We start from the raw sequence: 14,665 nt of genomic DNA, 5'->3' as shown, positions 1-14,665 counted from the left end.
CCCCTATGCAAACAATGGCAATGAATATTCAGATTTCTGGAGTTGGAAAATGAGCAATTTCTGTTGAAAAGATAAACATAATGATTTATTTTCATTCATCTTATAAAATGAAAGGCTAAACACATTAAATAAATGACATCTCTTGTTCTGTTGTCGCAGGTTATTATACAGGGGACTGCGATGGGGACTGGACTGCAGGCTGGGGCTACTTCAGCACAGGGAGCGAATGGACCCGTTAGTTCATTAGCAGCATCTCCCCGCTCTGTTGTTTGGTTTGAGAAACCAAAGTCCATTTTACTGCTGAATTTTATGTGATGCTGGAGGAGGTATTCTTGAGATAAACAATATTATCCACCAGAGACTGATATGAGATGATAAAAGCCATTTTATTTACGGTATTTTCAGCTATCTTGTCAGTGTAATGTATAGCATCATGGGAAAATGCTGGATTTATTTTAACCTTGCTCTGAGAAGTGGATTTGCTGTATACCTGTCCACTGAGCCACAGCTCTCGTCTGCTGATTTTTGATGCTGTGATTTACGTTCAGCTTTCTGGGTCACAATAGCTGTGGTAACATACTGCATATTACGCCTCTCCTAGAAGTATAACCATGAAGGCAACGTCTCTTATTTTAGCACTAACAAGTGCATTTACTTCACACTGCCTCGGGAAGGGCAGAGGACACTTACATGTATACCTTGCCTACGTAAGGGCCGTTTCCTGCAGCTGCCCATGCCCTGCAGCCACTAGCTCTGCCACCGTGCTTGCAGGGCAAAACACATCATGCTTAGAAGGGCCAACTCTTATACCCAACCCAACCAACCAACAACAAAAAAAAAAAGTAGCCACTACATGATAGCAACTGCCCCACCCTGAAAATGAGTCCGTCACATTTTGAGGCAACTTTTCCCTCTGAGGTAAGTCCATTTTTTCATCTTGCCCAGCCAGGTGTTTGGGCTCTGTTTTTAATTCCAGAGCGTGCTGAGCAGAAGCTCACAAGGGTGTGATTGGCAGCCCTGCCGCAGACCTTCGCCCGGCCAGTACTGAGTACTGTCAGCAGGAACCTCACATCATTTATGGTGTTCGTGGTGATGACAGGGATATCACGGCTTTGGGTCTGAAGAGAGATTGGCTGTGCGCTCTTCCTGCTAGTGGAGCTCTGTCTGGAAGGGATTTCATCCTAGAACGATGCCCAAGAATGGACCAAAAATGACTGCTGGTGTGGGAGGTCAGTGCTGGCTTTGCTGGTGACTTTTTGTGGGTTTTCCTTTCTGGTTTGCTGTTCATGAGCAATTTGTGCCTCTCAGAGACAGTATTGGCATAGCAGCACACCAACCTAACTCTGCTTTTTAACAGCAAAGAAATAGTAAGTACAGCTTAAAAGAATGACTGCTTAATCATAAAAAACTGCCTCCAAACGTTGAATTCAACGTGGTTCCATTTGTACCAAACTCAAGAAAGAAATTTATTATTCAGTTGCAATGAGGCCTCCTATCAAGACATCTCCTCACTTGCTCTCTGGATCCTCTCTCGTCCCTGACCTTTTCCATTTGTTTTCAGAGTTGATGTTGCTTTCAGTGAATGGATTTTAACTGCTGCCTTTCAAGGTTTAGCAGAGTTCTGTAGAGATAAAATTTGAAAGTCTGAAAAATTGAAAGTCTTACCAGAAGAGAAGCAACTTGGAGACAAAAACAACAGACTGTTTTTATAAACCATTTTGTCACTGTGTAGACTGTTCTGGTTTAAACCTTCTCACATGTGCTAATGTAAGCTGAACTGATTCAGAATAACAATCTGCAGGTGTTTTGTTCACTTACTGTGTGATATGTTGTTGACATTAAAGGCTATTCAGATTATATCTAATATATGAGGACATGTTTTATCTTTTGCCCCTAATACACCACCATAAATTCTCAATTATTTAGCTCTGAATTTTTTATATTTTAGATTTTTGTCTTTAAAACTTTGTTTAGAAACATCTGCAGTTTTTGTGAGAGAGCCCCTGATATCATCCTTATTCAATCAAAGCAATGATTTAAATCTAAATACATGTATATTTAGTGAGATATCACTCGAGTTGGCTGTGGCCAGAGCGCGGCAGGGCTTGAAGCACAGCGCATTTGGTGGTTGAGCTGCCTGCGATGACCCCTGAACGATCACCCCATTTTGCATTTCCCCTGTACCAGCACACCGCTGCTGCGCTCTTCTCAGTTTACTCCTCTGATGTGTGACCTCGATGTAACGGGTGCTGCATCCTGCCCGCAGCTTCCAGAACTGAAGTCCTCGCTCTTCCTCCCTCCTTACGCACACAGATAGGTTGTGCTGAGCTCTCCAACCCTGCAGGCAGCCTGGGTATGGGGCTGCCAGCTGGAGGGCCCTGGTGAAATGCCACTTCATGTGGCAGCACGGCTCGTGGCAGAAAGGTGAGACCCTAAGCAGGCACATGTCCGTGTGGGGTGGAGGAAATCAGCCAACTGGATTCAGCTGGAGTTTTGAACCCTGTCCCAAAACCTGTTTTTCTTTCTCCTGTCCCCTTGTCTCTGTAAAGCCTTTCTTTACTTTGCCCAGAGGAGCTGTGGGTGCCCCATCCCTGGAGGTGCCCAAGGCCAGGCTGGGGGGCTTTAGGCAACATGGTCTGGTGGGAGGTGTCCCTGCCCATGGTAAGGATTTAGAATTGGATGGTCTTTAAGGTCCCTTTCAACCCAAACCAGTCTGTGATTCTGTGATTTAAAAAGTAAAATACAATAGGTTTTTGAGATGTAATTTGGTACATGCTGGGTTTACCTTAGGAGACAATATTCAAATGCTAGAAGAAATAAAGGCAAAGGCTGTGGTTAATTTAACTGGTCAGGCAGGCTGCGGCTTCATCCCCAGCCCCTCTCCGTGCCGGCGTGCTGTGCTGTGCAGCAGTGCAGGGGCTGCTCCCCTGCCTCGTGAAATCGTGCTGGGGGAGTGTGCTTCTGGGAGCGCTCTCACAGTGCTCGGAAATCCTTTTCGTCTCAATGTCCACCAAAATGTTTGCTTTCTGCCTGGTATTCCAGTATGTACATACAGAAACTGCAGGGCAAATTGAATTTCCAAAGTAGTTTGCTTGTTTTCTGTGATTATTAGCAACAACCCAATGAGTTTTTTGGTTTATTTACTGGACATCTGCTGTGCATTTCCCTGCTTTCTCTGGGCTACTCAACTTTGTTTTCTTATAGCTAGAGATGCTTACAGAAAAGACTAACTTTACAGGTTTTGTTGTTGGGTCTTTGCAAATCTTTGAAGGATTATGTAGACTATATTTTATTACTGCATAACAGAACTTACATCCTGCTAGAGTTATTCTGATGTTGCCATGTTGAGCGTCACTGCAACGTTTAGAATTATTTACTAATTTACTATTTACCTCACTGCACTGACCTAATTTTGTACAGGCTTCTCATTAGAGGAAGTCCTGTGCTTTTGCACTTTTCCTCTCTTTGCAGCATTTCTTTAACCAGTCATTGCAATGCACGAAATACATACACACAGCGTGTTCTAAAGGGCGTGCATTTTGCCATGGGGCAGCATGATTGATCTGGCTATCTGGTCCCACCACCCAGACAGAGCTATTCTCTCTGCCTTGCAAGAGAAATAATAAAGAAAAAATCAAATTAAGGATTTCAATGCAAAGAAGTTTGCCTCTGGATCCCAGCACTTAAAGGGAATGCATCCATCCTGAATTATACAGGAACGCACAAGAATGATAGTAAGCTGGAAAATCCAGTCAAGCACACAGCACTGCTAACCATCAGACCCCAAGGATTTTATCATCATGGTCTTGCTTACTGATGATCTGTTAAAAGTGATTTATTTGGTAATGATTTACGTTACATCCTAAACATAATCTCTGTGATTCGCCTTGGAGAGCTTTGCAAAAGTTTGCTGATGAGTTAAGGGAGTTTCTTCTCAAAATGAAGCCTGTTCCAAGCAAATACGGAGATTGCCTCACCAAATCATGTAAGAAGAAAGAAGTTTTTTTACCTGGGCTAAATAAGCACATGCTCAACTACTGGACTCGACCAAGATGTGACTCCTGCTGACTTAACAGCACTACTATGTAAGACTGGAGGTTAGTTTGCATTCCCATGAAATAAAGAAAAAAACGGTAAGCCAGCAGCTCAGTAAGCACTGACTTTACATTTCCTGCTTTTTGTGTCATAATGTTAATGCTATTTTAGATTCGATTTATCTATTCAATTTCTTCCTAGTGATATGGTTAGTAGGTTAGCATCTGAATGCTAAATCTGCCCTGGCAGCGGATGGCATTTTTTTGATTGTCAATGCACAAATAGGTGCAGTAACACTGCTGTTTTTTTTATTTTTGTATTCATTTTGTTATATTGTAATTGACACTATGCCTTAGGCATAGCATTATCTTATTGTTTGTTGTTGCTGTTTAATAGAATAGTATTCCTGACAGTTTTCGCCTATGGATTTTACTACTTTTCATTCATCTCTTGTTGTTTGCTTAAATATTGCAAAGCACAGTTAATTGTAACACAGAAACAGTACAATACCTGTGGGTTTACTTGAATTCTTCATCTAAACATGGATTAAGAGCAAGAGGCTTCATTAGTTAACAAGAGATCTGAACAAGAATGTAGGCTACACATGCTGAAGTTTCTATCTACATATTTTATTTTATTTATTTTAATTTAATTTATTTTATTTTTATTTTTAAAGCACGATTTGTATCACATCTGCGTGTGGCAAATGTCAGTTTTGTAGTCTGTGGTGAAGATGTAAAAACTGGAGTAATCAGGAGCATTGGCAACAGCTGGGGACTCAGGAAGAGAAATGAGATCAAGCAGGTAAAACTATGGAAGACAGAAAGTGGAAGAAGCCCCACTTCCCAACCTGTTTTGGACAGGGGATTTGTGAGGACATGGAATGCTAACCATAGAATCACTAAGGTTGGAAAAGGTCACCACGTAACTGATGGCAGCAGAGCTGCACTTTGCATGTTTTTTAAAGCTTTTAACTTGGAACTGTGAGAAATGAGACATCACATTTATCTGTCTGGCAAATTTAATTATTTAATTTGGAATCTATCCTTGCATTAAATATTTAATTTATATGTTAGTATTAATATAAGTAGTTGTTTATTGCCTGTGTTGCTACAGTAATTATTATTTCAGTCATATGAAGAATCAATAGCTAAAGCTTTAACTTTCAAATCCAGTTTCCAAGCTTTGTATAATTGATTCTGCTTATTCTGGTTTCTCAGCAATGGAATATCTTCTTTAAATGCTCAGAGCCCAAAGCCATAGTTTATTGAGTCACGAGCATACATTCAGAGTACTCGGCAATATTGTGTCATACAGATAGTCTTTCTATTTTAACAATTTTCCACCAGGTTGTTTCTATCTATGTGGCTAGAAATTTCAGGATTTACTCATTTTTCCCTGCTGCCCTAAGATGATGAGTTAGTTTTATTCTAATAAGCCTGTTCTTTCCAAGGCTTAGAGCTGTGCTATCTTTTTGGAAAGAGAAATAAAAAAATATGTATATATACATTTTTTTCCTATATATTAAAGGAACCTGACACAGTAACAGAAGTTCCTTGCTCTCCAGAAGCATTGGTGCTCACCTGCTGCTTTGAGTCACATGTAAAATACTGGATGCCTCTTCCTTCGGCTGTGCCTCTAGGGTTGCTGCACACTTTCCAAGCACTTTTGTCAATTTTTAATGTTAAGGGAAAGCAAATCCAAAGAACTGAATGGTCTCACTTTTCCTTTCTCTATCCTGTGATTATGTAAATGTAATGGAAGATGTTTTACTATAATTTTTGAGGTTTTGTATGATTTCAGGTTTAAAGAGGATTAATATTTTTTTTCTTCAGCCCACAGGAATTTTCTAACTCTTATTCTTAGACCTGTTGTGCTGGCATAACACTGAAATTATGTTGTCTTTTATTTTCTTTGGGGTTTGCATTATACATCTCATTTTACTGTGAGCATACATCAGCTTTTACTGAGCATGGCTCCAAAGCAAATTTTTCTTCTGGTGTGTCAGTTTGTTGTTTACTTAGTGCCAATTGTGGTTTTACAGCACACTTTGCCAGTTGCCCTTTAGTTATATTTTTAGGGGGTTGTCACATATTTCACAACAACTTTTTTTCTGTGTTGCTTAGAGGAAGGTTAAGTACATTCTTGATTACTCAGGTACTTTTTTTTTTTTTTTTTCATAGTACTGTTGAATTAAATGCATATGATTTGTTGCATGGCTTGAGTATCAAATGTACACACTACATTATTCTTCTACATTGAGTTGAAGCTAGGAATTTTTAGAGAGTAAATATATATGCAAATTGCCTAGGCTGAGAAGACTTTCTAGATTTTCAGTTTGCAGAAGATGTATTTATTCCTTGGGAAATATATCAACAAAAAGACCAAAACCTCTCTAGTCTGAAAACATTCCCAACCTAAAGTTAGATTCTTCTAGTTAAGCAGGAGATGCAAACTGGTGAGGAGTCTGAGTACTATTGGTAAAGAATTTGTTGTGCTGCCTCTTTGTTGTGCCGTCAGTACCACCAAGACATCCAGCAGAGCCTCTTGAGGAACAGAGGCATGAGAGCTCCCACAATCTCCAGGGTGGTGACTTCCCTCCTGGGGCTGCAGGAGAGGCAGAGCAAGCTGCTGGAAGGAGAGGTGACCCACCAAGACCGTGTGCGTGGCTGTAGTTAATTTAGGATGAAGTGTGTGAATTCTGCATTTTATTGGGTCTAAATACACACACACACTTTTTTTCCTCTTCATGTAGGTAATGATCAATGAACGATGATCTCAGGGCACTGCTTGGAGAAGGCAATGCTGAGCTTGAAAAATTTTAACATTCCTGATATGTGCACATGTGTTCAGTACCCTTGTCTGATGAGCTATATCTCAGGCAAGGCATTTCTCCTCTAATTCTGTCTTGATATAATTTCATAGTATATAACTTCGTAAGGTACAACATAAGGGTTATTTTTAGGTTAAGACTTTGGCAAGTTGATAGGGTCAGATTTTGTTCCTACAGGATTTACTCCTAAGGAGGTCTGTCTCGGTATGTTTTTTGTGCTGGGGACTGTGTGTGCTGGGAGTACAGGAGGTGAACTCTGCAAGCACCATCCCAAATTGCAAAACTCCTTTCCATCAGTAGCAGAAGTTCCTCATCCCCAACCCCACGGGGGAAAGCCGGGTCGCTGTGACACAGCTCTGCCTCTGTGCCATCAAGAGGATATCTCATAAACCTCCTTCCCAAACATCTTGTTGGCGTTGTGGGCTTCATGGGCAAGGTGGGACTCGGCTGGAGGCTTCCTGGCTGGTGCCTGGTCTGACCTCTTGCCATGGGTGAGGGCCCCTGAGCTCTGCTGCCCACAGGCTCCTGGCACTGACGCTGCTTTGACAGCTTCCTTGGGGAGCAGCATGGCTCGGGAGCCAGTGGGCATTTATTCTGCTCGGGCTGCTGCCAGCATTGCACCTCCACGCTTGCCCCTAGCGACAAGGCGCCCCTGAGGAGGGATTTCTGTCCTCCTTCAGCCCTGCCATTGGCACTGGGGATATGAATCACCACGGCTGCAGTTCTTTACAAAGCAACAACTTGCCTCCTATTCCTGCAGGTGAGGAGTGCAGAGAGCCCGTGGCCGAGGCTTGGTTTCTGCTGGGAGCCGGCACAGCGACGTGATGGATGGCACCGCGCAAAGGGCGCCAGCTGTCCCACTCTGAGGGCTCTCAGAAAGCTGCCGTGTGTGACAGAGCAGGCCACCGAAACTGTAATTAGTCCTCTTCCCGTTAAGTAAGGAAATTGCAAATTTTACGCACTGTTTTATAAACAAAAACCACATACGAGTGAAATGAGTTATTCCGTATGTACCATTCCTTTGGCGCACTAAATAGGGGCTCATTTATTATCATACTTCTCATGACTTGACATTGTTCTCTTGTTTATTTTTGCCTAAAAATATGTCCTTGCTCTGCTGTAGCAATTTCCAGGTTCCTTAATTTGTTTTGTTTGAAGCGTTTTTCTGGCAGTCACATACTACAGCATGATGATGGTATAGAAGTTGTTATTTAGCAACTAATTTAAATGAAAATAGACATAATTTAAATAGACTGAAATGTCTTTAATACTATTTTTAAAGACTAATGGAAATGCTATGCTGGCTTGTGCAGTGCAGTGTTGAATACAAAATAAACAGAATTGTTCAGATGCATTTAGATGATTCTTTCAGCCCTTCATGGGGTTGTTTCAATGCAGAAAAACTCTGCAGTGATAAGATTTATCAAAGGAATTGTGAATCGCTTTGATACAAAAGAGATATTTATTTCACTGCAGGCTTGCTTTTCCCCAAGGAGATATAAGTGTTTTTTCTTTTGCTGAAATATGGCTTTAAACAACTCCCAACTCCAGCACTACGGCACAGGACGGAGGGTGACGATGTGCATCCCTCACATGGCTGCAGGCTCTCACTGCCAGAGCTCCGAGTGGCACCGCAGCTGGGCTGGGGGCATTGATGCTGCACAGGAGCATCCCTGCATCCCCAGACACAGACATCGATAGTGGAGATGGGGATTTTTCTTTATTATTTTTTCTTTATTTTTAATATTATTTTTCTATTTAATGTAAGAAATGGCTTTGTTCTTTCCAAGTCCAGAACTTGAGAAGTATCCAAGGCTTCCCCAAGCGCGAAGAGGAGTGCTGCGGTTTGTCCTCACCCTTTCTTCCCTGGCGTCTATCTGGTAAGTTGGGGAAAATTTAAGAAGGGCTTGGAAAAAAGAATAGGAAAAAAAACCTCACAAAGTCCAAAGTTTTCATTTCTCAGTTCCTAGTGAAACAAATGCAGGTGAAAGTGAGTTCAGGAGCTGCATGCCTGGAATTCATGCTTTAAACAACCGTGAGTGCCTGTGCTCGCTCTGAGCAGAGGTTCCAGTGCCGGTCCCCTCCCACGTGTACCGAATCCTGCCCTGATGGTCCGTCGGTGTGATGGGGAGAGTGGGCAGTGGGTGCCACAGACCGTGCTGCCCCTCAGCACCATGCTCAGCCCGGCTGAGCACCGCTTCCCCCGCCTCGTCCCCTGCCTGCAGGCCCCTCCAGGCAGCTTGGACAAGGAAACCACAACGCTTCCCTGCTGCCCTGCCTTTGCAAGATGTTTCCCCACTTGCCTTCCTGGAATGGATGGCAAACAGAGGAGGGTCCTTTGTGCCCTGCTGTCCCCCCGTCATGGTTTGAGCCCCAGCTTGGTGCCTTCCTGGGGGCAGGTTCATCTCCTCTGGGACAGGTACCAGCTGCAGCTTTTCAGGGGTGCACGTTGGGGTTGACACGGCACTGGCTGCATGAAGACATTCAAGTTTCAGATTAAAGTTTCTGACCCAAAGACACCCAACTGTTATTGCCGATTAAGAGATGTAAAGCAGATGTGGCTCCTCTCTCCTCAGGGCAGACAAGTGGCTGGGTGCATGGGCAGCACTGGCACAGCCGCTGCAGCACTCTGGATGTGCTGGCATGGAGAAGCATCACACCCTGCCTCGGGCAGGTGATGGGAGCACTGAAATCTGGTAAATTCAGGAGTGAGGCAAACTGTCCAGCATGGGCAGCTGAAATCCACCCAACCTGGGTTTGAAATCCACCCGGCCCGTGTTTGTCTATGCCACAGGGAAAAAAACTTGGCCCCGGCGTACACATAAGTATTAAATATTGGCTTCTGTAGAAGTTAATTTGTGTGACCTGTGCTACTTAATCTTATTGAATAGCTGCTCCAGGAGCCCAGTCCCTGGTGCATTGCCTGTGCCTGGCACCTGGGGCTGACAAGCACGACAGCGTGGGAAAGGCAAACTGCATTAAGGAGACAGCATCAAGCTGTTAAAAGAAGGGTGTTTTTTTTTTTTTTTTAAACTACACACACACACAATAGCATAAACTAGAGGCATTGAGAGTTTAAATTTTCTTCTGCTTGTTGTTAATGTATTTTTGCACTTCTTCCTGTATAAGAAGATTGAAATTCCTACAAGAGTAGTATTGGCATAATATAGTAAAATCAGACTATTGCAACAAATCATTGTCATAGAAGATTTAAAAGCAGAAAATGAATGTGGTTTGAAGTAGTGTAATTACAGTTGACAGTGCAGTATGTGTAGAATTCAAAAAATATTCTGCTTATTTACGTTTTCCTCATATGAACGTGGTTTTGAGGTAAAAAGTAGGAGAATATGTATATAAAAAAAAAAGTCCTTAGTGTTCCTAAATTCAGCTGCTTCTCTTTTCATTCCTGGGTAACTCCGAATGTTGCTTAATTAATCATAGAAATAAGAGGTGTGGAAAATGGAAGATGCAGCATGAGGCAGTCAGCTTCTTACAGGCTGCAAGAACTGGACCTTTTTTCCCCAGGTAACTCCACTTTTATGTAGCCAGGGATGTCTGAAAGAGAGCTAGCATGCTTAGACTTGGTTAGAGGAAATTTTTAATTTCGTCTTTAAGAATATTGTATAGTGTAAATTAATAAATGTTGGATTCCTAGGTTGGATGTCTCAGCTTCCCAGCATCACCCAACGCATTGTGCTCCTTGTCTGGTGCCCTGACATCACTCATAAAGGTTATAGAAGCCTCTCGCCTGGCACCCGGGGAACCCAAACTGAGGTGAGTCCTGCTGAGGAATTACAAAATGACTTTTTAAGATGTGATTTTGAGTATTGTTCCTATTTCATCTTTGCTTCGTATATCGGACAGGCATGCCTTGCAGCTGCTCAAGCAGCACCGGGTGCATGTGAACTGGGGTGCTATTTCATGAAAACAACTTGAACTGAATAATGTCTGTTTTAAGGCCAAAATGAGCTGTTTGATGTGAGATGAGATCTCTTGGGAGGATGCAGAGACCATGGGCCAGTGGCTGTGGTAGCTCCCTGCTACCTGACTGCTCCTGAAGAAGAGGAGGCATGGCAGGGGGATGGTGGGAGACAGTAGATAACATCCCAATCTTCACTTTCCATGTTTCTCCCACTCTGGTTCCTTGACTTCTCAATTTCTTCTCATTTAGACCTCTCTAGATGGCTGCTACTGAATCAATGTAATGATAAATTTAGTTTACTTGTATGTAAAATTTATAAAAACATTGATAACGGTCTTCACAATATGGCCAACATACATTTATTAGGACAAGGCATCCAGTTTCTAAAAGCGATGGTTTAAATTGACTTCAGAATTTCAGAGCTGGGTGTGAATTATTTGCAATAATTTTCAGTACTTCAGGTTTAGCATCTATAGCCCTGTTTACAATTTAAATGACTGTAAGGAGAATCCAGTAATAGACACTAAAGTGTCTCGCCTAATTTTTAAAGCTCTGTATACATATTCATAAGGCAGGGTGATGGAGATGGAGAACGACAGTGAGGAGGAGGGAAATTTCTTTTATTTGCTCTCTCTGCAATGTTTCCTCTTATGGTTTCAGACCCATTTCTTTCTCCATCTCTCCTTGCTCTTTGTCCATCCACAGAGATGGGGAAATTCTTTCCACAGTTTTGTTATATCAGAACCAGCTGTAGGGTATCAGCATTCACAACATAGACACCTAATATTTTTATTCTAAAGGCATGAATTACTTATCTTATTTTTTTTTATATATATATTTTTTTTTCCCCCTGGGTGGTAGGTTTTAGCTTGTTTTGGGTACCTAAGAAATGGGAATGAATTTTGTTCCTGTTCCTCTGTGCCTAACAACGTGTGGGAGTGGGTGTATTTGTCTTCATTTTAGAAGTGTGCTTTTTTTTCATAGCCACTGAGTTTTACCAGGAAGAGAGGCAGACTCCACAACCAACATTAACAGAGATTTTATTAGTTGTTTTTATTCACTAAGAAACCCAAAATACCTCTTTTGACCCAGTGTTTTCTCTCTGGGGAGCCTGGCAGCCCCTAGCTGTGATGCTGCTGCTGGGGGATGGTCGGGCAGCTGCGGGGCTTCACTGTCCAGGTCAGGAGCAGCTTCATGAGTATTTCCAAATCAACATTAAATCCTTTTACACATCGTAAGCTTTGCTCTGTTTGTCAGCTTCAATTTAAAGGAAATACTGCGTGATCTCATTGGCCAGAATTTGGGTTGAGGTTCAGGGTGAACTTTCCTAACAACCCTCCCAATTATGAACCTCGATCTTGCAGAAACAACCACAGTTGTATTTCGAGCACTTCCCAGCTCTGACTAGACAAAAACACTTTTAAAATCAATTTATTTATTTTTTTTTTTTTTCATTTTCATTTCTATTTCTTCTTCTGTTTGGAGTAAATTCAAAAGTGCAAGAAGAGGAGGAACTGCTAAGGTTTAGGTGTCGGATCAGAAACATGAAAGAGGCTTGCAGGAGCAGTCCCCGCAGCCTCGGGGCTGCTATGTAGGCCAGCTTCCTTTCTGCCTTTCTCAAGCAATTGTGAATGCCAGGACAGGGTGAGAATGGTTTGAAGGATAAAAATAGAAGCATTTCACAGCTTCCCGCTGCACTTCAAGCCTCCTTACATTCCGTGGGTATCCCAGTGCGGCTCTTTGATTTCTGCAGCTCTCCTGGGCTGCTGACTAAAAGTCCCATCGCTGTGCTGTGCGTACAGCTTTGAAAAGCAGCGGTGTGCTTAAATAAGCAGCAAACTCAGCCCTTCAGCACTGCTGAGATGAAGTTGTTGGGCTGGGCCTGCCCTGCTGTAGGCACTCTCAGCAGCACACAGCCTCTGGTGCCACGGGCGGCCGCAGCAGGGCTCCACGTGCGAGGGATGCTCCAAGAGCTCCCACCTCTCCTTGGCGTTTCTTGCTCCTTTTCTCTTATTTTTTTTTTTTCAACAAACAGGGGAGCCAATGTTCAGCCAACACAACTTGTGGAACACAGGCACGTGCCTCAACTTAGAAATATTTTTAAAATGACATTGCCCTCCTCTCCTCCATCAAGTGAAATCATCTCAAAACTGTTTTTATAATATCACAGATGCTTCTCATAAGCTTCCTAATGGACGGGAAAGTCCCTGGCACACACAGCAATCATGTTGCTCTGCGGTTGAGAGTTTAGTCAAAAATATTTTTTGAAAATTTTATTGACAGTTCTCTAAGCTTTTTTAAAAGCGTGATTTATTCAGAGATGCTTAAATAGATCTGTAAGTTAGGCTGTTACATTTTCTCTTGGACTTTCTGTGCTGTTCTCTGAATTGTTTGTTGTAAATTTTAGCAAATTTTGCTTCCATCCAGAACAGTGTGTTGTATTAAATGAAGTTCAGGTAAATCATGTTTTTCCCTTCAGTCCTGTCATCCAGCTAGTTCGATTGACTGCTTGTTCAATCCTTTCATGTCTGAGAGAAAGGGAGGAAAAAATGATTAACAGGAAAAAAATGTATGTTTTGTAAGAACAGAAAATTTCTATAATACTAACTTTTGGTTACCTTTGTGTCACAGCAACAGCGGAGTTGTGAAGGCTCAGGGATCGTTCCTTGTGCCTCACTTGTGGCACACACCAAAGGAGGACACAGATCAGGAGGAAGATGTTTCCTTGGCAAGATCCCTCCTGCTCGGCACCCATGGGTGGGAAGCTCTGGGGGTTCTGCTTTGTTATCTGCTTGCTTGTCTTACCGGCTGCCAGAGCTCTGGTTCTCCACAGTTGTGGTTTCATGCATGGTTATCTTTCTCCAATTTACCTTTTAAATAATTAGGTTATTGGTATTGTCTCATGATTTCACAGTTTTGTGAAACTCGTAGCGCAACGTGGAAATCCCTGCCTTTCCAACAGCTTGACTCCTGGCAGTGACTGGCATTCACACTCCAATTTTATTGTGGGAAAAAAAAGTTTGCACTACCCAAACATTAGCACCCTTTGGAGATCAGTGAGAAACCCGATGACGAAGCAGCAAGGATTTAACTTGAGAAGTGTGCAGAGCTCCCCTCCACACCGGCGGGCGGCCCAGGAGGGCAGCAGCACTTGCACTCCAGCTGAACTCCCAGGGGACGAAGAGATCTGATCCTCTCCGTCATCACGCCGAACACGGATGTACACCCTGTGAGTTGGCTTATGAAAGTAGATGGGGAGGCTAAAAATTCCCCCCACGTCTTGATTAATAGCTGAACACAGTTCTTAAGAATTGCCTACCTTGCAGAATGGATGAGCTTTGCCATTTGGGACCTGTCCAACCAATTATGCCCTGTTCAGACGATCACTCAGCATGAATGCTGGAGCTACTCCGTCTAAGAAAGCTGCTGGTCTCCATCACTTTTCTGACAGGTCACTTAGTGACCGCACCACTCGTGTACTTTTTGGTTCAGAATAGCTCCATCTTTCTACACCTGATCTTTTCAAAGACTTTCCAAAGCTTATCCATCAAGACTTGTCTCCCTCTTGGGGCTTTAAATACATCTTCAGCTTTCATATTGACCTCAACATTGTGCAGAAAGAGCATCCTGGGTGGCAATAATGTGAGCCGTGGGAGCTAGCTGAGCAAGCCCTAATGGTGCCACTGTGGTTGGCAGCCTTTGCAAAGATAACACTTTTCTGAACTTGTGTATATAAATTTATGTATATGTATATCTTGTTGATACAGTATGTATATATTTTGGATAGACCTATGAAGTGTGTGATGCCACCTCTATTTTTCCAGGTCTCCATCCATTGCAATGAAATAAAGCTTGGATTACCCAGCTCCTCCAGC

The 14,665-nt window shown here is 42.7% G+C and overlaps 2 long non-coding RNA genes across 6 annotated transcripts in view; both read left to right on the top strand.

The window, feature by feature from the left end:
- LOC311439997 overlaps positions 1-7,765 on the top strand; it is a 29,736-nt gene extending 21,971 nt beyond the window's left edge. For 4 of the 5 annotated variants that reach the window (XR_014695138.1, XR_014695139.1, XR_014695140.1 and 1 more), the window contains one exon: positions 160-1,977. This is a non-coding gene — a long non-coding RNA (uncharacterized lncRNA). Of the gene's footprint in view, positions 1-159; positions 1,978-7,628 lie in introns of those variants that run through there. The other variant, XR_014695137.1, reaches the window with a different exon arrangement.
- Positions 7,766-8,660: 895 nt separating this feature from the next.
- On the top strand, positions 8,661-13,451 carry LOC311440000. Its single transcript, XR_014695145.1, has 3 exons — positions 8,661-8,748; positions 10,524-10,642; positions 13,422-13,451. It is a non-coding gene; the product is annotated as an uncharacterized lncRNA (long non-coding RNA).
- The last annotated feature ends 1,214 nt before the right edge of the window (positions 13,452-14,665 follow it).

Source organism: Aythya ferina, assembly GCF_964211825.1.
Source record: "Aythya ferina genome assembly, chromosome: 7".
Lineage (NCBI taxonomy): Eukaryota > Metazoa > Chordata > Aves > Anseriformes > Anatidae > Aythya > Aythya ferina.
Note: the sequence above shows the minus strand (reverse complement) of the source record. Positions and strands in the feature narration are given on the sequence as shown.